The sequence below is a fragment of the Lepisma saccharinum genome, chromosome 16 (genome assembly GCF_977018435.1).
Source record: "Lepisma saccharinum chromosome 16, izLepSacc3.1, whole genome shotgun sequence".
NCBI classification, from domain to species: Eukaryota; Metazoa; Arthropoda; class Insecta; order Zygentoma; family Lepismatidae; genus Lepisma; species Lepisma saccharinum.
In genome coordinates, this window is record NC_139244.1 from 50,900,699 (window position 1) to 50,926,131 (window position 25,433).

Here is a 25,433-nt window from a genome sequence, read left to right on the forward strand (position 1 = left end):
CTGGTAGCTGCAGCCTCATTTGGTGTGGACCATTTCCCTCTCGTGTGTTCATTGGTCGAGCCCTGTAAAGTCACTACTTGTGCAGAGGACTTGTCTTCGTTCGGTTACTCCACAGACTCGCGGGAGAGAGTGTAGGGAGACGAGACGAGAAGTGACTTGGAACACTTTTTCTTTTTGTACTCGAAACAAGTATTTGTCACTTGTACAGTCAAGAGTAAATTGCTAGTGTTCTGGAATCAGTAAACACATCCAGTAAAATTCGAATAATTTGTATTGTGTGATAAAAATCAAGAGGCAATAGAAGATTCAAAGTTGTAGGAATTTCAGCAGGTTTGCCAAGTTCATAATTATGCTCTTCATTATAAGTAACTAGTTATTTCTATGCAGCAGTTTACCAGTCTGACCAGATGTAATTTATTTACAGCAAAGAAAATCAATAAATTTCATTATTTTCCTCTAGTTGAACAAAAACGACATCTATGGAATCCTCAATAGAAGCCATGCATTCACATTACACCAGAGGTCGACGTAAACTCGATATCCCCCGCCACTCTGTCGCAACCTTCGATGGCTGTTTCTCCCTCTGGTCTTCTTTTTCATGTACCTCATTTATTCTAAATCACTTTGTTTAATGCTTTTCACATGTACGGTAATCCTACTATGTAAAACCTAGTCCTGAGTTAGGTGGTAGAACAGCCCTAGTCTGAACATCGCTCAGTAGAAAATAAAAAGACTATTCTATTTCTATTTCTTATGTACTTTTTCTGTTTGTCTGACAAACACATGACAAGGTGATCTTAAACTTTTGGTAGGGACTGTAGTAGAACAAGGTGTATAGGGATTTTCATCTATTTCTGGTGGCAGAGGATCTAGCGAATTATGAAGCACGTGCTTTTTCGGCCATAACGTCATTCCAGTTTCAAATAAGTCTAGAATGTCTTGATTCTGCAGAGTGCGTTTTCCTACCAGTGGAAGAAGGCAAATAAGGACTAACATAATTTCACGACGGCAGACGATCTAGTGAATTATGAAGCACCTGCTTTTTGGTTCTTAGCGTCACTCCAGTTTCAATTCATCCTAGAATGTCTTGGTTTTGCAGAGTGCGTTTTAATACTAGTGGAAGAAGGCATATAAAGACTAACATCACTTCACGACGGCAGAGGATCTAGTGAATTATGAAGCACCTGCTCTTTTAGGTCTTAACGTCCCTCCAGTTTCACTTTATCCTGGAATGTCTTCGTTTTGCAGAGTACGTTTTCTTACTAGTGGAAGAAGGCATATGGAGACTGACATCATTTCCAAAGGGCAGAGGATCTAGTAAATTATGAAGCACCTGCTACTTGGGCCTTAACATCACTCCAGTTTCAATTCAGGCTAGAATGTCTTTATTCTGCAGAGTGCGTTCTCCAACCAGTGGAAGAAAGATAATAGGGACTAACATCACTTCCCGACGACAGAAGATCTAGTGAATTATGAAGCACCTGCTTCTTGGTTCTTGACATCACTACAGTTTCAATTCATCCTAGCATGTCTTGGTTTTCCAGAGTACGTTTTCCTACCAGCGGAAGAAGGCATATGGAGACTGACATTACTTCACGACGACAGAGTATCTAGTAAATCGTGAAGCACCTGCTCTTTCAGGTCTTAACGTCACTCCAGTTTCAATTCATCCTGGAATCTCTTCGTTTTGTAGAGTGCATTTTCCTACTAGTGGAAGAAGGCATATGGGGACTGACATCAAATCACGACACCAGAGGATTTAGTTAATTGCGAAGAACTTGCTCATTTTAGGTCTTAACGTCACTCCAGTTTCAATTCATCCTAGAAAGACTTGGTTCTGCAGAGTACATTTTCCTACTATTTTAGTGGAAGAAGGCATATGGAGAGTGGCATCACTTCACGACAGGAGAGGATCTAGTGAATTATGAAGAACCTGCTTCTTGCGTCTTAACGTCATTCCAGTTTCAATTCATCCTAGAAAGTCTTGGTTCTGCAGAGTATGTTTTCCTACTAGTGTAAGAAAGCAAATAGGGACAGACATCATTTCACAACAGCAGAGGATCTAGTGAATTATGAAGCACCTGCTTCTTGGACCTAAACGTCACTACTATTTGAAACCAGCCTAGAAAGTCTTGGTTTTGCAGAGCGCGTTTCCTACTAGTGGAAGAAGGCATATGAAGACTGACATCATTTCACGACGGCAAAGGATCTAGTGAATTTATGAAGCATCCTTAACGTCACTCCAGTTTCAGTTCAGCCAAAAATGTATTTTTTCTGCAGAGTGCGTTTTCCTACCAGTGGAAGAAAACAAATAGAGACTGACATCATTCCACGACGGCAGACGATCTAGTGAATTATGAAGCAAGTGTTTCTTTAGGTCTTAACGTCACTCCAGTTTCAATTCATCCTAGAATGTCTTCGCTTTGCAGAATACGTTTCTCTACTTACTGACATCATTTCACGATGGCAGAAGGTCTAGTGAATTATGAAGCACCAGTTTCTTGAGCCTGAACGGACTACATGTTGAATTCTTCCTAGAATGTCTTGGTTTTGCCTAGTGCACTTTCCTACCAGTGGTAGAAGGCATATGAAGACTGATGTCATTTCACGACGGCAAAGGATCTAGTGATTTATGAAGCACCTGTTTCTTGGGCCTTAACGTCACTCCAGTTTCAATTCAGCCTAGAATGTCTTTATTCTGCAGTGTGTGTTTTGCTACCAGTGGAAGAAGGCAAATAGGTACTGACAGAATTTCACGACGGCAGAAGATCTAGCGAATCGTGAAGAACCTGCTATTTTAGTTCTTGATGTCACTACAGTTTCCATTCATCGTAGAATGTACTGGTGTTGCAGAGTACTTCCTACTAGTGGAAGAAGGCATATGGGGAGTGACATCATTTCACGGTGGGAGAGGATCCAGTGAATTATGAAGCACCTGCTTCTTGAGTTTTAACGTCACTCCACTTTCAGTTCAGCCTAGAACATCTTGGTTTGCGGAGTGCGTCTTCTTACTAGTGGAAGAAGGCAAGGGGCCCGGGTTCGATACCATTTGGAGTCATATAGTAGTTCGGACCCCGCTGGGAAATAATTGTTCAGTCCCGATTAGCCTATTTGTACATAACGTGGCTTTAAACTCAAACTCAAGAACAAGGACCAGGTTTATGGGACCTTAACGGCAATCCGAAATTAATTCTGCAAATTATTTCTTGGCTATGCAGAAGATATTTTCTGAATAGAAGGAGAAAATTGAGGGGGGCTCATATCAATTCATGACGGCAGAATATGTAGTGGAATGTGAAACACTTGGTTTCTGTCTCTTCAATGTTACCTTATTTTCAACGTACAATAACTTAGTTATACGGAAGAAGATTTACGAATAGTAGAAGGCATAGGGAGACTGGCACTTATTCATGAGGACATAAAAGCAAGGGGAATTTGAAACAGTCGGTTTGTTCATATTGTGTATTTCCTATTCAGAGCATAGCAGTATATACAGTGGCGAAGCGTGCTGTCTCTGGAAGGGTAGGCACAGGACTGAGCAGGGATTTGGTGCGGGGGAGCTGTGATTCTTTTTAGAAAGTAGTATGTTAAATGATGAAATGCTAAATGAGAAGACGGACACCTTTCTGTGTAACACACCGACCAAAAACATTTCAGAAACATGGATTTTCTCAATACGTTTGCACTGTACTTTGCCCCCTTTTAAAAGTAGCGCGTTTTCAGTTATGTCACTAATTATGAAAGGAAATTTCGCCTCAATAACCTTTTCCTCAAAGAAATAAAATACTTTCCCTCTCTGAATCGAGATTGTTGTGGGGCACATCCAGCAGCTAACACTTCGCGAAAAGCGGTTCATCAAAAAAGCTGAAAGCACCAAACTTAACACTGGTAACCAACTTACATGCATTATTTGCAGTTAGAATTCTAATAATGCCTGGTTGGGAGGCCAGGTTTAGAGGTGTTAGGAACACATTTTCGCGACGTGTTAGCAGCTCTGAATATTCAATGGAAACGCTGCTTCAACAAGCTCTGTGCGTCCAGTCTGCTTCGTCACGCGCTCGTACACAATCGCCACTCTTCGGAAGTCAGGGAGAGAGAGTGTGACCTCACTTTCCCTTAGTAGATAAGGTTTAGCATATTGCGGGAGCAAACGTGGCGAAAAGTGTGTGTGTTGGGGGGGGGGACTGCCACCTCTAATCGCCGTCACTGGGCATCGGTACAGTACAGTGGCTGCTTCTTTCAGCTATTATTCATTGACTTTTTCTTAAAGCTGCTACTGGTCTTTAAACAAGGCACTGGATGTGTGCAATGAGGGTCATGTTATATCATGGTAAGCTAAATTACCTGCCATACCCTTTACCCAATGACAACGCTTCACGATTGAAATGCTTTTAGATTACGTGATCTGGTAGTTGCTTCAAAGGGCACATGCAAAATTTTTAACGAAAATGAGAGTAAACGTAATTTGTTTAATATATTTAAGAATTACGTTCTTTATTTACATTTTTCTTATTTAATGTTCCATTTGTGTCACTTTTGGCAGTGGCGTAGCAAGAGTTGGATAAAGTATGCGAACCCCCGGCAACTCGCGTCTCATGGGGTTGATACGAAATATGTAATAAATAGACTTGAGAAAAAATACGGAAAAGGCTATTTTTTTTGTGCAATAATATTATAACATTGTTTTTATCTGGTTTTAAATTGTAGTTAAACGTTCTAATTTAAATGAATGCGTCAAATCAGGGGTGTAATATACAGGCAAAATACCTAAGGGGGCCTAAAAAATGTATAAACTATCGTCATATTTCTGATGTGAAACATTTACGCAAAAATTCACTGTAACTTCCTTGGACATTTTTACCAATTTAATCTTTTCTTGAATAAAAATAACTTTCTCTTGTATTTTCCTCTTTCTGTTGACCTTGCACTCTGGATTATAATCAGTTAACAATAAATCACCTCCAACTGCCACGAAACAAGTGTGAGGCTTGTGTTGATGGATAAAGGAACACTCACACAGAACACCCCATGCCCAGCCTGGGATTCGAACCCGGAACGCATGGCGTCGTATGGCGCTGTGCTAACCACTCCGTCAAGGTGGTCGGCGAAATGCTTTTGTAGTATAAGATGCGGCCATCAATGTCCCGGCAGTATTGCAGTTGATGGATTGATTGACTTTGTGTTTTAAGTTCACTTTACGCACAGTAAGGCTAATCGGGACTGGACCTACAGCTTAAAGTGACATACGAACCAGTATGTGCCTCACCGGTATCGAGCCCGGGACCCCTTGATTACAGGGTGACGAAGCTACTACAGCTCCACACAGGAGTTGTGCTAAATGTACAGTCAACGGCAAAGATAACAGTAGGCAAATTTGTCCATCACTATTTTGATTCTCTTTATTCCACACCCTGTGTTGTTTTAAGGAATGAATATCTGTTGATACAAAGCAGATGTTGTCCTCTGCCTATTGACGTGCTTACTTCAATTCATGATAATCAGTAATGAAGCTAGGATTTTTATGACTTAGCTTATTTCTTGTTTCGTAAGGGTGATGTGTTCCCTAAATATATATTGTGAAGAAACGAATTGAATTAAGGTGTTTTTTAAGGGCATATTTTGGCATATTTGGCAATTTCTGCGTGATAAAGCATATTTTGATGGCTTTTCGGTCATATTCAGCATATTTTCGCTTTTTCAAGAAATATACAGTCATTTTCCAAGTGGATTCGTTCTTACTCCCATGTTCACTCGAGGGTTCTTTCTTTTTTTGACTGCAGCAAAATCTTTTTCATTTTTAATTGAAAATTTACAGAAAGTATTCATTGTGCATTTCAACTCATCAGGGCCATAACGTGAACTGAAAGTAGTATGTATATGAAAATATTTCAGCATAAGTTAGATATTGATGTTTGAAACAGTCTAGTTATAAGGGCATATTTTTCCAATTATAGTGCATATTTTGTAAAATTTTAGGTCATAAGACCATATTTTATTTTGCATATTTTGGTGATTTTTAGGACATAAAAATCCTAGCCCTTAATCACATTGTTGAAAACTGACTGAATGAAAATGGTGATGGACAATTTGAATACTATTTCCTTTGCCGTTGGGTGTACACCCAACGTCAAAAGTAATATGTACATACTATTTCCATTCGGCGTTGTTTTCCACAGTGTGATGATAATGGGTTGAAATAAAATTAAAAAAACACTAAGCAGATATCAACATCAGCTTCGCATCAACAGAATTCCATCTCTTGTAACAACACAAGATGTAGAGTAATAACAGAATGGAAATAGTGATGAACAATTTGTCCACTATTATCTTTGCTATTGGTTGTACAATTGTAGAGTTGCAATGCTATGGTCCAAAATAACGGAGAAATCAACTCACCTATAGACACCCCTCTCCTCGCCCGATCCGACAATCAGTCGCTTAGAGACAAGGTTGTCGGTCACATGGCGAACAGCTTGGTGCTTATTGATTACATTGCATTGTCAGAAGTATTCGAATTGTACTATGTTTCGCAAATTATCATTGTTTTAATCTTTCAAAAAAAGTCCCTTATACCAGCACTATTGAACAGCTATGATAATTCTATGGTTAGAAAATACTGTATTTATAAATTAAATTATACGTATTAGCAATTATTATTAAATGAAAAACATGTCTAAATGCGAGTTAACCAAAGGAACAAAACATTGTCGCAACACGACTGCGGTTTGAGAACAAGTCGGGACAGGAATTAAAAAGAATTCACATATATCCTCATATAATATTTCATAGTTCGAGCAGATCATGGCCCCCATGTTCCCTCCCCTGTGTACAAGTGTTTTCTACAGTTACAGATTTCATTTCCCGTAAAACAGAGAAAGACATTTTTAGGGTGAATGAAATATGAAATACCATTTTCTTGAGTAATTTATTATTTAAATTGTTGACGTATCACTGAAGATTTTGTATCGAATGCCATTGAGATTTCATATTTGAAGAACGGATGATGTCCAGTGCCTCCGATATGTTGCTACGCCACTGACTTATGGCTAAGCACGGCAATAAAGATGAATGATGACGTAATAGATGAAGAGATTGTTACAATTGTATTTTTGTTATTTTATGACACATTTCTTCCACTTTTGGCTATTAACAACGTGATCAGATGACATTTGTTAAAGGACACTCACAAATGTTTACACCCAATCGCAGGCCGGAAATGGAAACTGAGAACTTCGGTGACGAGTCCGAAAGTCGGTCACGTAACGAGCAGCCAGTAATGCAATCTGGAACTAACATTCTGTGGCGAGATCGTGAGTTATACACTCAATATTATATTCGGCAATCGAGGCGACTCAAGTACAAGATTAATAACATGAAGAAATATCTTTTTCCTCAGTTCAGTAGTAACAAATATTAGTGTTCACTTTGAAAACTGAAATGATGTTTAGCAATACAATTCCTGGATCTGTTGTAACATATTGATTTTACTCCTTAACAATAACGAATTTATTTCATAACCCGAGAGCACAAACGTTTTTTTAATAGCTTGTCTCTTCTTCACAGGTTGTTCAAAATGCAAGAGACTGGAATATTCTCCTACATCAAGAAGAAAGCACTCAAGAAAACTTCTGATGAAAACAACGACTCAGATGTCATCACGTTTATACACGTGAATCCATGATTTGTGTTCTATAGTGGTGGAAGTTTTCTCAATGTTGTCGTAATACTTGTAGAGTGCCTGTGGCGCAAGTATATGGGAAGGAGAAAGATTGCAAAGCCACAGAATGTGAACAATTTTTTTATTGAAGCAACTGTAGAAGCTTAGAATGAAGAGTCAGTAGAAGGATAACTGCATAAGAATAGACTAGCAGGCAAGAAAATAAAAAGTGCAAAGTAAAAATTTAGTGACTTGACAGAAAGAAAACATTTTCTTGTGTAAAATATAGTTACCATAATAGTAAGAATGATCACATGTAAATAACTAAAACTGAGAGTGTATGGAAAATAAAAGAAGGCAAGCTGTGAAAAAGAGTGTAAGGAAAGAAAATACATCATACAAGAACACTAGCGATGTTTATGTGAAAGTAATTAAAGAGTGTAGTGTATCAGGGAAAATTCACAAAAGAATATGATTTCATTGCATTTTACAAATTCAATAAGACTACCATTTTTATGTTTTATTTTTAAAGAAACTTTCTCTTCACGAGATTTATAGACATGCAATGCGATCCTAAAATTATATTTGCCTCATATGAGTCACTTGTACACTGGCGAACTTTAAAAAAAGATCTCCCTCCTCTTAGTTAGATTGGAAGGTAGTTGGAAACACTTCATGGCTCCGTATTGGATAAGAAAGTGGGGGAAGGCAGTTGCAGACAAGGCCATCACTACCCTATGCGCACGTAAACTTGTTTCCAGAAAGCTTTCTGTTGGAGTCTTATCAGGCATGATCTGGGCAGTTTGTGGAAGATTTTTGTGTTCCTACCCCCCCCCCCCCTCTGTGTGTGTGTGTGTGTGTGTGTGTGTGTGTGTGTGTGTGTGTTTGTGTGTGTGTGTGTGTCGCGGGCGCGCCGACACCAGTTTCTTTTTAAGTTTGGCGTATTTTTATTACATCGACTAATTGCTGTTATGGCTGGGAATGAACCACGTTAGCAATGGACAAATAAAAAAGTATTAAAAATTCCAAAATTCCTGGCATGAGTAGGTAGTAGTAATAAAGGTTAGGTAAAGTTCCTCGTGCGTATAGCAACGTGCCATGAAGGCACATTTAGGGGATGTGGTAGTAGGGCACCGCATATTCTCAAGCTCTGCCATTTAGGAGGTGATACGATCAGCACCACGCTCCAGCCGCCTTTTTTTTTCGCCAGGGTTGTAGTAGAAATGTGAAAATAGAAATGTTTTACATTCTGCGTATGTGACAGTATTCTTTGGATATTGTCCCTGAAGTATCTGTTGACATCCTAACCAGCAGTTCTTTTCAGGATAAACTAGTTGAAGGCCGCGAGTGGTTCCTGAGAAGTAATGAACATATCACAGAATGCGCACTAGTTTAGCTCACGTTTCTTGGGAGGAAGGGGGGGAGAATGATATACAAATTTATTCTACGAATGCTTACGTCATTGTGACCATGGAGTGTATTTTGCAGACTAACATGGACCTGGCGTCTAGACACAAGGCCAATATAATGGTCTGAGGAGTTTGCGCTGTGCCCTACGTTTGTGATTGCCTTTCACAAATTTCATCTTAACACACCTTTCATCCTTATCTATGTGATTACTCACAAGTTGAAGAAAAGCGAAGTAAAATAAATAAATCAATTGGTCATTCTGTCCCTGCGTTTTTCAATATTTCTTCCTGATCGAAAATTAATGTTTCACCGATGTAATGCATCACTATAGTCATGTGAATTATTATTTTCCGTCATCATAGTGTGCTTAATTATTCCTTAAAGCATAGACTTTAACGCTGTTGTCCTTAGTGTAAACGATCTTAACTGTGTGGAAGTTTTTATGTAGGCAAAAAAATGGTTAAGAGTAAATCCCAATTGATTGTTAAAAATTTAAAATATTATAACTCTGACATGACACATTTTAACTGTTCTTAGTTCACTGTCAAGGAACGATTTCTCCTAACTAAACAGGATTCCGGCCTCCGCGGTAGAGTGGTTAACACAGCTTGCTCAAACACCGTCTTGGCATTGTGTTCATTCGGTGTTCATTGTGAGTGTCCCTTCATTATTTCATTGCTCATCCTCATCGTCGCGTTTAGCCAGAAGTGGCAGAAAAGCGAAGTAAAATAAACCAAATCAAACATAAATAAGAAGCTGAAGGGAAAAATATTCCATTACCAAAAATTATATATATATATATATATATATATATATATATATATAATACAGTAATTACTTTGTTGACACTGCAGTTTTTTTGGCAGTGTGTAGCTGTCTTAGGGATGTATGTTCGAATTAGCTGACCTCAAAATATACGAAGAGTGAACGATTAATGGAAATGGGGATGCACATTTCTATTACTTTAGTAAGCGTTCAGTCGTAAAACCTGTGGACACAGTGTGATTCTCGTGCAAGGAAGGGTTTCTGGGACATCAACTAGGTCGGTCGACGTTTACTTATAACGTTACGAGGGTATGGATTTCTCTCAACAAGTGCAACAAATGTTTATGGTCATGAAAATTATTTATACAATTTGTTTGAGTAACGTCATTTTCTACCTTTTGAAATTAATGGTGACTGGAGGTGAAAAGCCACACGTGGCAGATTGTAACGTGCTTTGAAGTTCGAACCATGATTAAGGCATGTTTGCCCCATCACATTCATGTTATCAATTGGTCATTCATTAACAAGAGGAAAAAAGGCAACGTAATATATCCTAAATAGAAAAAAATACAGAAAAGGGACAAGGAAATGCACATATCGTGCCGAGCCGAGGTTGTGTATTGCAAGACGGAAATATGTAACTATTATCGCAAGAGCACGTTCAATTATATTAGGGCAGAACCATATATCACACAATACAAGTGAAATTGTTGTAGGTTGACGTGAATTGTTAATCTGCCTACACTCTTAAAATACTCTAATATTAGGTTTTTTGTTCCACTAATTATTACAATTTTGAGGGTCTTCATAACAGAGTGCTTTGCATACTGCTCTATGAAACCGGAGACCCTATGTTCTATTGATTGATTGATTGATTTGCTTTATTTTACTTCGCTTCTTGTTCCACTTTTGGCTAATTTGCAAATATGAGGGAAGCCTCCCCGATGGAGCAGTGGTAACATCGTCGCCTTGTGATCAAGGGTTCCCGGGTTCGATACCCGGTGGAGGCACATAGTGGTTCGGATCCCACTTCAAACTGTAGATCCAGTCCCGATTAGCCCTACTGTGCATAAAGTGTACTTCAAACACAAACTCAATCAAATATGGGGATGAGTGACGACATGATGAAATTGATGAATGGAGACTCACAAATCCATGCCCAGGCCAGGATTCGAACGCGGGACCTCTGGCGTCGTAGCGCGATGTGTAACCACTCTGCCACTGGGGCCGGCATCTATTTCCGAAGGTTTGGTAATATTTAAGAGCTTATTGTGTTCGTTCATTTTTTCTGGTCACTCCAACATTCGTCCTTATCGTTGAAAGTAAACAAGAGGGATTTAATATGGTCGTAAAAATAGCACGTCACGTGCCGAAAGAAACTACCTTCTTTGCTCGTTTTCTTTTTATATTTGTTTTAGAGCTAATGACAAAAGAGAGAAAAGAAACGAAAAAATGAACAACCTATTTTCATTCATGAAGGAAATAAATCGCCAGCTCAGATCCTGATTTCTTGAGAGCTCAAAATGGACAACAAATATTTCTTCTGAGGCCGAATGACCACAGAAAGAAACGCTGTGCTTATTCCTTGATGACTCATGGTTAACATTGCTCTCCTGTGTGGTGTTCAGGACTGACAGGTGTACAGCTCTTCCTTATCTTACATAGAGTTTCGGCATTGACGATGCAGTGTTTCCAATTCAATATCAGTTTTTGTTTGTTTTGTTTGTAAAAGGTGAGGTCTCAGTGAGGCCTTACTAAAGTTTTACACTGTACTTCACTAAACCTACTTTCATTCTTTACCTTTATTTACTTCACTAAACTCCTCTAGGGGAACTTCACATGAGTTTCTGATGATTTTTAGTCTTTAGCACAAAGCAAACACTTTTTATCCAGTATATTTTGTTCGGAGAACACTGAATTCTAAGAAACGTGAATTTGCTGCTGGAAAGATGTTGTCTGGGTTACGTAGCAAACATTTTATTAGAAACAATTGTTAAATGCTAATGATGCATGTATACAATTTGTTAATTGTAGCTGTAATTGTAGAACAAATGGAAGAAAAGGTGCTTAAGTTTTTTAACCTAATTAAGTGTATTGCAATGAAACTAAGTTGGCACCAAAAGTGTGTAACACCTTACTTGGTGTAGCACAACACCCAATTGAGTGTTAACGGCCTCCATACTTAGTGTGGTGTGACGACAAATGGTGTAGCAGCACACCAAAAATGGTGTTAAACAACGCCAATTCCGCAGTAACACCAAGGTACCTGATCCTAGACTACTACACAATGCACATAAACAAATGATAATCTTGGGAATATAATATGGTTCCATATTGCTTGATAGCAATCAAAATGGGGCATTTGAGAAATTATCTTCAAAGTTTATGTAGAATCTTGGGTCTATGGAAAGGAACACCAAAATAGGTTGCATTTGTTGAATTATGGGAACAACAATTTAATCTTGTAAGAAAATTCCACTTGAAAAAATGGCTTCCATAATAATACGAAAATTATCAGTTTTGCACTCCTTGATGTCTCGTAATGTCAAAGATAAAATAAATCTTCCAATCATATTTACGGTACAAGGAAACTTAGGGTGAATCGGGTCAAAAAAATCCAACGATGTAAATATTTCCTACAATTTCATTCAAATTTAAAATTATCGGGAATATGGTAATAAAGCAATCCTTTAACTATAATTTCAAGTAACTATATAATTTGTTAAGTTCTATTAACTGTTTGCCCACGGCATTCACACTTCAACTCTGCTTGACCCTATTCACCCCTAAGAGTTTGGGTGAATCAGGTCACTTCTGAGGGTGAAACGGGTCAGTTACCGAACATTGAGATATGCATTAGGAGTCTTCAATTTTCAATACAAACCTTGTGTTTAGAGTGTAGGACCTTATCTTTTGTTCCGACATACAGTATTTCACAAATAAACTTTATTCTCATCACATTACCATTCATCCCTCATCATCGCGATTAGTCAAAAGTGGTAGAAAAGCGACTTAACCTAAGTCAATCAATCAATTTGGGGGGGGGAGAACATAGTATCCGTTGTACTTTGCCTTGTGTTACACTTTCACACAGACGCGAAAATTTGTTTTTGCCGAATTTTAAAGTAATGTGAGAATTTATTCCGTGTTGAATTCCATGCAGTGGCGGTTTCTGCCTATTCAAACAATCGTACATGCATACTTAATTTTTATTATACTTACTTATTTAGTTATTTATTTTACCTAAGTTTCAGATACAGTACTGAATGACCATTTTACACTGAAACAGTAACAGCAGGAAAATAACAATAACAACAACAACAAAATAGAGTACAAGATGGCACTGAAAACAAATCAAAATTATACATACATCGTTAATAATTTTCTAAAACTTTGTTCTGGCAAGAATAGGTCCACATTTGGAGGCAGGTTATTATATGAGTGAGGAAGCCTGTAGAAAAGAGACCGCTGTAGATGGGAGAGTCCTGTGGTGGGATTGTGAAAGAGCTTAACGTTGCGGGTTGACCGTGTGGGGACGCGTAGATGAAATTTGTTGAGCAGACTTTAATTCCATTCAATGCAATATCCTTCAAAGCATAGATAGTGAAACCGGGGCTGTAAAATCTCTACGGAAAAAAGCTGGAAATACGACGGCAACTTCAAAACTTGACGTCTGTTGTGAAACGATTACTTACAGTCCTGAATAGACAAAGGGGATGAAATTTCCTTCTTAATATTTCAGACAGTGTAAAATTCTGCCAGTTGTAAGAGCAGACCACCTGATATTTTATACAAATTTGCGTTATACCGAGCTTTAGTTCATCAAACTTAAAACATTGGACTTGTCGTGATTATTCATTAATAGTTTAAAACCAGGATGGATGAAACTCATGATTTTTATTTAAAAACTAATTTTTGAATATTCCTTAAATTTAAATCGGATTATTTTATTTAAATAGATTCTTTATTTTTTAAACACGCTTAAAATTGCTTGCGGGTCATTCCACGCCAAATCAACAAAAAAAGTGTCATTTCTGACCCGACCATCTCAGAATTTTTCTGAAACTCTACTATTTGGTAGTCTTCATGAAGATATGAAATCCTGAGAAATTGTAGCTTCCTGTGTGGCGTAGTTATGCAGTTTTGGGGGCTCGAAAATAGAAAAAATTGTCGATTTTTAGTCTGCGCCCGAGACTTTCATGGATAATTTCTCTTACCCTAATTCACGTACAGAGCTGGTTGTAGTCTTGTTTGAAAGGACATGAAATAAGCTTCCCAATGGTGTATCACATCACTATATTTAGAATAAAATCTTTACAAGGTCATCCACTTTGACTTAGGACCTTGAACTTTTGAAGATGCATATATGCGATTTCCTTGGAACTGAAATATATTGTTAACACAAGGTTAAACTATAACATAACCGAATTTGAAGTTGGGACGATTATGGGATAATTAAATAAAAACAATTTAATTAGTATTGGTGTATTTTTTCATCCGGTTATATGTAGTGGGAGTTTGCAACACTGTACTATTGCATTGCAGACTTGCTAATGTGCAATACTTCAGCAACTAGAAAGTGAAGAATGTGTGCAGGGGTCTTGTTTGAAACAAATGTGGTAGAATGTTGAATAGATAGTGTGTTTAGTGTGACAGTTTTAATTTGAGAGAACTTTTTTTTTAATAAGATATCTTGATCACCAGCATCATGGCATCATCCAAATTAGAAAGCCTTGAAGATATTGATATCCGTGGAAACCTTGACAGTCCATATTTTGAAATTAATAAGTATTACCTGGAAATTAACACCAAAGCAATAACAAACAGTGGATATCCACAGACAGATCAACACTTGAAACATCAATGAAGCCTGCAGAATTCATAGAAATTCTAGTCGAAAAAATGCGCACATGATTGGAAATTCTTTCATGCCAACAAGCTTAATATCTCAAGCATTTAAAAGAAACAGTTCTTGATAGGCACTACATTGTACTTTGTGATTCTGTAGAAAATTACTCCTGTGTGTTGCAAGATGCCTCGCAAGGTTTTCACTGGAATAATGGTCAAGCAACAACAATACATCCATTCACTATTTATTATTTTTATTATTATTATGGAAATCCCAATTCTTTGACAGTCATAACTGAAAATTTGGTTACCATATCAGATAGCATGATACATCATTAGTTCACTTACTCCAGAAAGTACTTATTACATTTTTGAAGGATAAATTCGGTTCTGACAACTGGGCCAAGAAATTTTACTTTTCTGATGAAGCAGCAGCACACTACAAAAATCGCAAAAATTTCATCAATGTTGCCTACTATGAGGATGATTTTTCTACGTTGTGTGACCGATTTTCATTCCAGGAATCCAAAAGGTTCATGCAGTACTTTCTTTTACAAAAGATGTCATACATATGAAACATTATTCTGCATGTGATGAATTTATAGAACATCGTTTCATCATATGTTCAAATGCCTTAGAATTTACAGATATTACTGGATATTTTACTTGTGAATATAATAACAACTGGTGGCTAGTGTGTGTTCAGAAAGTGTCTGAATACACCGGTGATTTACAAATTAACTTTCATGGACCATCAGGATCATTTTTATGTCCCCATTTGGTCCAACTGGACATTTGTTGGGTCCCAGCGTGCAATGTTCTAACAAAAGTGTACCCTTCCACTGCTACAAGAAGAACGCACACTTTAACAACGGGCGAAAGCCAGCTTGCCATGCAAAGACTGAATGAATGAATACTGAAGAACAACCTGTGAACTATGGTGCACGTAAGTTATTTCTCAGGAAACAAACATTCTTCTCCATTTTTCACTACTGTAGATAATCATATATTCTTAAATGTAAATAACAACAGTGTTGCAAACTACCACTAGAAATGACCGGCTGAAAAAAATACACCGATACTAATTAAATTGTTTTTATTTAATTATTCCATAATCGTCCCAATTTCAAATTCGGTTATGTTATAGTTTAACCTTGTGTTAACAATATATTTCAGTTCCAAGGAAATTGCAGATATGCATCTTCAAAGTTCAAGGTCCAAAGTCAAAGTGGATGACCTTGTAAAGATTTTATTCTAAATATAGTGATGTGATACACCATTGGAAACCTTATTTCATGTCCTTTCAAACAAGACTACAACCAGCTCTGTACGTGAATTAGGGTAAGAGCAATTATCCATGAAAGTCTCGGGCGCAGACTAAAAATCGACAATTTTTTGTATTTTCAAGCCCCAAAACTCCATAACTACACCACACAGGAAGCTACAATTTCTCAGGACTTCATATCTTCATGAAGACTACCAAATAGTAGAGTTTCAGAAAATTCTGAGATGGTCGGGTTGTGGACTTTGTTGATTTGGCATGGAATGACTCTTGCATGATTTTGGGCGACATACATATAGATATGCTTTTTTATAGAAAGGCCTTTTCTAATAAACGGCTCTCTAAAATATTTTAACAGTTTGATTAAGGCAATTAAAAATCACATTTACTGTAAATATACATGTTTCTCTTTCTGATACTACATATATGAACTTACTATGGAAATGTATGTTGAGTGTATTAATGAGACTATAATAATTGCAGTAGCTTTTCCTCCAGTAAAAATAAAACATTTTGGATGTACAGTACTTTATAATTGCAACTTAAAATATTTTTATAGCCCTTGTAGCTCAATTTTGGCATTTTTTTAAAATGATAGTTTGAAAAATATCTGATGCATGTATATTTACAGTTTAATGCTTATGACACTAGGGTTAAGCATGATTAATATATTGCATATTTTTCTGCACAAAATGTTTGCTAGTTTTGCCTATAAAAATTATTGCATTTTAAATCAAGAGAAATTTAAGTGTGTTTATAGTTTACATATTACATTTCCTTTCGCATGAGCTTTACTCCATCAGTACATATATTTTGTATCCTTTATTTTCCTTTATTAGAGCCTAGTAAACACCATTATATGATTATGAGATTAATGTACTTTCACCCAAAGTGATTCTGATATCTACAAAATCCATGTGTACCTTACTCTATAGATTGTTTATTTAATGTGATTTAAATTAGTGATTTCTTTAAATGACCTGATTTAAATCTTGATTTAAATGAACCTAATTTAAAACAATTATACTTGTTTAAAACTCAATTTTATTAATTAAACTAGGATTGAGAGAATAAATTTTATGTAAGATTCATCTTTTTATACATACAAGAAGCTGTTGTTTAAATTATTTTCAGTATTTTGAAGGAAGAGCTAAAATATCTGTGAAGTTGCTACAATTAGTGAATACAGTTCCACGTCACGCTTCTTAGTATTGATACTTTTCTGCAGTGACGGCGCCAGCCTAAAATAAGTGGGGGGGGGGATACGGATTTCGGAATCAAATTCTCGGGGGCTAACTGATATCGGCTAAAAGGTAATTACGTAATACTTTACTACGATATAATTTTACCAGTGACATGCTTTACTGTAAGATCCATTATTGAGATTTTATGTTACAATTTTATTCCACAGGTACGAATTTCTATATCAAATAAAATACAATAATTTTATTGTTTAATTTTCTTAAGCCGTTATCGATAGGAAAAATATCATATACTTACTATTCATATGAACAGTAAACAAAATACACTATAAAAAGTACACTCATTATCAACTCGCTGGATATATATATAAATACTACACGTAACACTCTTTCTATGTAAACAATGTGAGTACTTTTTTTGATAAAATAAGAAAATAACCACAACAAAAACTACGATAAGATACGTCTGTTCTTATGAGCAGCTACAACATTGTTTAAATCCAAAGATATTGCAAGCTCTTTCCCACAGGACAGAATAAACATAGCACTCAACCTCTTATTACCATTTCGATTACGAAGGCAACACTTGATTTGCCGTAAGCAGCCTTTGATGGGGGTATGCACATTTCAATAACACAAAGCTTTCAAAGTTCGTAAAACAATTTTAAATATTTCAACCATTGCAAGCAGCTGCTGAAGGGTTTTTATTTTTAGTTCCTTTCTCCCTCAATGTGCCATAACTTTAAACCGTTCAAATCACAACAGTAGGGAGCGGCACTAACTTAATAAACTAGGCATCAAATAAAGCAATGTGAGTACTTCTTTACTTACCACCCTTGAATAGAAAGTACGTTAATGATACCATTTTCTCTTCCATGATGAAATATCTTACGTTTTCTTGTTCAACAACTGGAATTCAGAACTTAGGGCTAAAAATGGGGAGGATGTGAGAAATCCGTCCACTTATGAGGCATCACTCTCAACGAACAAACATATTTTCACTACAAATTCACCTCCACTAGGAGACAAATACATTGACACAAAAGCAATGAATATAGTTGCAACTCTTGCACTGGGCACTTTTATTAGTGAAAATAACTGCTGAAGATTTAAATTATTTTTTTTATGCATAAATACTGAACAGAATTGGATCAATAGTTTTAGAAGTGCTTCAAAGATTCATTATTCTGCACAGAATCAAGTTTGGCCACTATGGTGGTATTGCAGCAATAATTTCCTAACCTAACAAATTATAATTAATTAACATGTAGGACTACGACTGCGAACAAGAAAATTGCCCAAGACTGCTGAATACTCGCACCGCATTTCAATGATTACTTGATTGAATTTGTATTAAGGTCTATTATATGCACAGAGGCTAATCGGGACGAGAGGTACAGCTTCTATTGGAATTGAATTTAATTGTTTTTGTTAAGCCCACTATATGCAAAGATAGGTTAATCGGGACTAGACCTACAGTTTAAAGTGGGATCCGAATCATTGTGCAATATGCCTCCACCGGATATCGAACTCGGGTCCCCTTGATTACAAGTCAACGCGTTGCCATTACGCCATAGGGGAAGCCCTTCAAGTGGAATCTGAATGACTTAATGAAATGTTACCTCCACCGGGGATCGAACCTGGTACTCCTTGATATCAACGCAGCAATTCTATCGCTAGACTATGGGTGCTGGGAGACCAATTATAATATTTCCAATGTTTAACATTTAGGAATTAGGTAGTTTGGGTACTATTTTATTGTTTAACTTTGTATTTCTCCCTATCGAATATTTGCAGTGATGAGGATAGGAAGGCTTGTGTTGCTACAGCCATAAACCTTCGGGTTTAAGAATGCTGGAGAATTGGTTACTTAGGAATATATATAACGATGAAACCAATGAGAGAACATCTCTAACTCTCATACAATTGTCGATACTCCAATGAGGAACTAACAAATAGAAAGGAAACACAACGCTTCTTTACATTTTGAACGTCGTCCTACTATTAAAAATTCATTTGTCACACTTGTTAGACCTTTGAGAAATATAGTGATAAGAGTTACAAAGGCTGCCAAAGACAATCAAAAAACAATCTCTCAGCCACTGAATACGTCCATCTTCCAGGCAGGCAGCAGATTTCGTAGCAATTTTGGCGACTCATGATTGGCAAATTACTTGTTAGTATCGAATAACCAGTGGCCCATTGATTTCAGAACACATCGTAATAAAGTAATTGCGATCTACCCCAACTAGAAAATGTACTTGAACATTGTACTTGATCCAATGGGCGTTCCATAATGGAAAATGGAAATTTTACTTTTTAAGTTTTCGGTTGAAATGCGTTTACCGTACTACAAAAATCTAGGGGGCTACAGGGAGGGGGGCTGAGGCGCGGTTTGTGGGCTTCAGCCCCCCTAGATCCCCTGTAGCGCCGTCCCTGCTTTCTGTCCATCTTGTGTCAAACAACTTAAGAATGGTACGGTGTTTCTCTGGTTTTATTGCACTGCACTATTAAAAACCAAATTCCTTTAAGAAGACTCGAGGGAAAGAAAATATAACTGATTTGAGAGTCCCAATGGAGTTTCTTATCGCAGAAATTCCAAAACTATCAGGAAATTGCAGACATTTGGTCTGCAGTCCCATCTGGTATGTGGAATTATGTAATTTTCTTCCCATCCGTATTCAGTCTCCAATTTAGGAGAATAAAATAAGTCGGAAGAAATTTTAAATTTGCAATTTACAGACATGGATCGCTGTTGCGGAGCTCAACGTCCTGTAGCTGTGAGAGAATTTTTAAAAAATGGAGACACTGTTGCCGCTACGAAACGAGAACATTGACGTAGTTTGAAACGTTTTAATTTCTGGAGACACGATCCTATTCCATTGGCCAATGCACTCAGGATGTAGGTGAAGAACTCTGAAGCTACGGGAAGTGTATTGAAGCAGAAACAGACAGGTTTCAGATGTTGAAACGTGATATGGAGAATCAACGACGAAATGGTGGTCACCTGTAGTACGTGATTTTCAAAACATGAATTGTACTGTGCATATTTCACAAATGGCAATTTGTAAGTATGTAGTCGATGTTTTTGTATTTTTTAAAAATATATAAAACGCAGTATTTGTTTTGTTGCCATTTATAAAGCCTATTTTTATCCCACACCCTTTATAAATCTAGCCCTGTCCTCAAGCCATACGTATATTTGTTTACGCTGGGATCCATCGAGTAAAACTGTTCCTAAAATTTCTTCCTTGACAACAGTTATATTTCATAGGTTTGTTCATATTCTGTAATATATACAGGAGTGCTTGTTCATATTGCGTTAGGCTTTTGAAACACACTACTGCACCCCATATAAGTAAACATCGAGTTTCCTTGAACTGGGAATTTCTGTAATAACTCTTATTGATCACGATAACGCCTGCATGTGGAAGGAAAATACCAACTGCTAGTTGATATTTTGGAACACGAGTCAGAGCACGAAAGTCATCGGAGGATATGCTGCGCAAACACAATTCTCGTGACAAATTAGATAACAAATACAAAAAACAAAAACTTGCTGTTTGCTTTATCGATACAAGGGACCCCATTGTTTTGTTAGCGGCCAATTAAACGCATGCCTTGGCTTAAGATCGTAGACTAGTAGGCATTCGTGAACATTGTAAAGCTTCAAAAGTTTGCAGTTATGCAATGTTGAAAGTCTCTCCGATGCTATCTCCCTCTGATGTGCATTTGTATTTATCTTGGATCTGGCAATGGAAAGGAAATCGTTCATGAAACGTACTCTTCTGAAGCTGTTAAGAAGTAAATGGTTAGTAATTCTATTACCTAGTAGGAAAATAGTGATGCAACAAATTGAATCAAATAGTAATGTCTTAAATTGCGAGAAACCAAATAACAATATAGGCTATGTACAAACACACAGTGATAATATTTTTATTTAGTGAGAGGTAAGTGAATACATTTGGCTCTACGTAGTATTGTGTTTTTGCAATATGAAAATGCAATGAAAATAATTCACTCTTCAATGTAACACTTAGGAAATCACTTTATGAGTTTTATGTACGACGCGTACTAATCGCAAAACCATATTACTAGTCCATGTTTTTCGAGACATAAAGTTGTGGTCGAACTATTTGATGGAGCTTGTAACTTCTACATTCGCTTTTCCATAAGCCATAGTAAACAGTTTCACATTCTAGTGATACATTAACTTTGCAGTCAGTACGAAATTTTGCACAACAAAACTTAAAGTGTCACCATATATATAATCCTTGGTGTCACTTTGTAGACAGGTCGAGTTTGAAAAAATATTCAGATCGTGGATAAGAAGAAACATACAGGTTAGTAGCTAACCGACATTTGCTGTAAATGCATCATTTGCTGAAATTACTTCATGATATGAGATTGGTGGCGGCAGTTGGTCTGAGTTGATGGGCGTGCTCTTCGCCAAGCAAGCAGAATAAAAGCACTATCACACCAATTATTCACATAAATGCTAATTGTTTTGAAAAATCCAATTGTTGTACATGATTATTTCCGGGATTAGCGGGGACAGCGTGCGTGCGGAGCCTGGGTCATACAATATAAGTAAACAAAATTTTATATAGGTTTGAAGAAATCGGAACTTTTTGTTCCTTAATATGAAGTACAGATATACTATAAAATTAAAATAAATAAACAATTAATTTATAGAGGAAATTCACCAAAACTGACAGAAAGCTCCTAAACCGATACACACCTATTTCACAGTCGAGAAGTTCCGCCACTTTGCAGTAACAGGATAATTCTATTATTTAGAACTCGCAAGATAGTCTGCGACCAGCAAAACGAGCGTTTATTTATTTCACCTATAACAGAGCTTTCGCTCCAAATACAATAGGCTTACGTATATATTTTAAACAATTAAAAAAAAACATTCAGCATCTATGGCATCTTCATGTGGCGCAACGGTTTAATTAAAAAGAAACTATTTAAATTGAATGAATCGTAAAAAAATATATTTTAAAATAAATATCATCCATCCTGGTTTTAAAATAATTATGAAGAATCACGACAAGTGCAATGTTTTAAGTTTGATCAACAAAAGCTCGACAGCCCTGGAAGGGCCTTGGCCAATCTCCCGACTGCCAGTCACCCTCTCTCAATCCTTTCTAGAGGTGTGGAGTCCATATACAGGGTGCTCGGAAATTCCCCTTACAAACTCCTAGGGCAAGTAGAGGGGACTGAGTAGACAATATTTGGAATAGGAACCCATGTCCGGAGACGTACCGTTTCCGTGCTACAACCATGACAATGTGTCGGATGTGCCTGTGTTGGTATGCAACCGGGTAGGCAGTACGTGACGTCAGAAGATCACCTGATGACCTAAAGTGTAATCATTTATTACAACCATGTCAAATGAGGTGTTACGTAAGGTACAGAAGTGAATGACGTGTGACTCAGTCCATAATACAAACAAATTTATTTGGTAACAATGCCAAGGGAACAAAAAAGAACGTACTATTCATTGATCAACACCTGTGTCGACAGTGTTACGCAACAATTTGTAGACGTCACGTGCCTTCAGGTGATCTTCTGACGTCATGTACTGCCTAACCGGTTGCATACCAACACAGGCACATCCGACACATAGTCATGGTTGTAGCACGGAAACGGTACGTTTCCGGACATGGTTTCCTATTCCAAATATTGTCTACTCAGTACCCTCTACTTGCCCTAGGAGTTTGTAAGGGGAATTTCCGAGCATCCTGTATATTGCATCAACAGAATTCCTATCATCAAGGGAATCGTAATATAGTCTGTGTGAAATTGACCAAATTATGACGTTGATTTTCCAGGACAAAATCCATGTTGATCTATTGATATATAAGGTTTAGAATGGTTGTCTATAACACCATTAATTACCTTTTAAAAATAGTCTAAGGCTTCACTGGGATTCTTCTAATAGCTCTTTTGACTTATTTTATTCTCCTAAATTGGAGACGGAATACGGATGGGAAGGAAATTACGTTATTCCACACACCAGATGGGACTGGAGACCAAATGTCTGCAATTTCCTGATAGTTTCGGAATTTCTACAAGAAACTGCATTGGGACTGTCAAATCAATTATATTTTCTTTCCCTCGAGTCTTCTTAAAGGAATTTGGTTTTTAATAACGCAGTGCAACAAAACCAGAGAAACACCGTTTCATTTTTAAGTTGTTTGACACAAGATGGACAGGAAAGTATCAATACTAAGTAACGTGACGTGGAACTGTATTTTATAATTGTAGTAACTTTATAGACTTTACAATTTACTAGTAATAATAATAATCCGTGGCTCGGTATAACGCAAATTTGTATAAAATATGAGGTAGTCTGCTCTTACAACTGGCAGAATTAAAAAGGAAATTTCGCCTTCGTCTATTCAGATCTGTAGACATGGGCGTATTTGAGGAGGGCTTCAACGAGTCCACCCCCTTTTGGTTCAGTAAAATTACCAGATTTCCTGTTTTATCCGCTTATCACGATGTATTCCTGAGTAAATTGTCTAAGTTTGGTCTCTCTCATAACTGTCTTAAATTAATATCCTCTTACCTACACAATCGAATGCAATTTGTGATATATAATCAAGCTAAGCCATACACGTACAAAGTCTGTTCCGGTGTACACTGGCCTCAACAAGTACTCCGGCAGTTTGCTTCTTTATACAGCATATTTGCAGAAGATAAATTCAATCTACAGGTGTATCAATATACGCTGCATAAAACACAACTTATTACTAACTTCGTTAACCCTGTACCACAAGGCTCCAATCTTGCACCATTATTCTTTCTAAATACTCAATACAATTTTTAAATACTCAAAATGTTTACTTTTTGCTGATGATTTAAAATTGTATAAAGTAATGAAAGATCCAAACGATGCACTTAAGTTGCAAGAAGACTTGGAAAATTCACAAAGATGGAGCATCGAAAATAAATTAAATTTCAATGTCACAAAATGCTTTGCAATAACTTTTTCCAGCCATACCAAACCCAATATTTATCAGTATACAATGAATAATCGTGCATTACAAAGAGTAAATCAGATAAATGACTTAGGAGTTACATTAAGTAAGAAATTATCTTTTGGAACACATATTGATCAGATTTGTAATGATGCTTATAGAAATTTAGGGTTCTTAATTAGAAATTCACAATACATAGATAGTGAAAGCTCTAACAAGCCTGTTTACAGAGGCGTAGCAAGGGATGAGCGAAGTGGGCGACCGCCCGGGGCCTCGCGCCTGAAAGGGCCTCGCGCTCCCAGGTTTATACGAAAAAATATATAAAATAATTAGAAGTGAGAAAAATATGTGAAAAAGTTATATTGTTTGCCCGGCAATAAAAGTAATACTGAATACGTTACATGTTTAGCATTTGAGAAGCAACGTCTCTATAAACAAACTAAGAATAAAAGAATTTTCCGTTTTATTAATTCTCTGTCTATTATTCATTCGTTTTATGCGCTTGGAAGCAGTGTTGGAAACCTTTGAACATAAAACGGGCCGGTTTCTGTCTCCGACGGTATGCTTGGTTTAAGCTTGACGAAAGAATTTGAAACACACACACACACATAGGGTTACTAAAAATTTAAATTCACGAAAGATTTTACGGCAGTGTGTTATATAATTATCTGAATGCTGATATCATGAAACTAAAACGAAAGAATTGTCTTACTTTTTGTTACAAACTTGCAAACCCACAGCGGTAGATGTCGCAATGCATTGAAATCCAAACCTTACGCGGCACGGCGACAACAAAAGAGTGAAAAAATCCAACAATTTTTCTTTGTTTTGAGTTCTGTTAAACACAAGCGTTATTCCGATTGTTGTAACTGTAAGATCTTCACTACTGACATATTTTGAAGCCTTGAAGCCAGACACAGCAATGCACACAGAATGTTGTGTACGGTAACAAACGGTTCTGGCGTTGTTCGCTTTATTAACTCTCCACAGTTAGGCTTTTTTGAAGGGACCCGGAAATTTTGGCTTTTTTTTTTTACTTTTTACCAATTACAGTTACTGTTATGAGTTTACAGATTTGAAATGACATATTTTACAACTAGGTAAAATAAATTTACATGTAGCAGTTAAGAGACAGATATTGGCCAATCCCAGTGGACACATATTGCATCATGGTTCAGATACAATTTTAACCCTAGCTTACCGGGGAGGGCCTTGCAGGCCCAACACTTTATTATTTATATTTTACAGAGACTACAACTGTTTGAAAATAAATTACA

The 25,433-nt window shown here is 36.9% G+C and overlaps 1 protein-coding gene across 1 annotated transcript in view; it reads left to right on the forward strand.

Moving 5' to 3' along the window:
• The window catches only part of LOC146000580 (uncharacterized), a 212,177-nt gene that overhangs the window by 39,954 nt on the left and 146,790 nt on the right, over positions 1-25,433 (forward strand). The window lies entirely within an intron of this gene.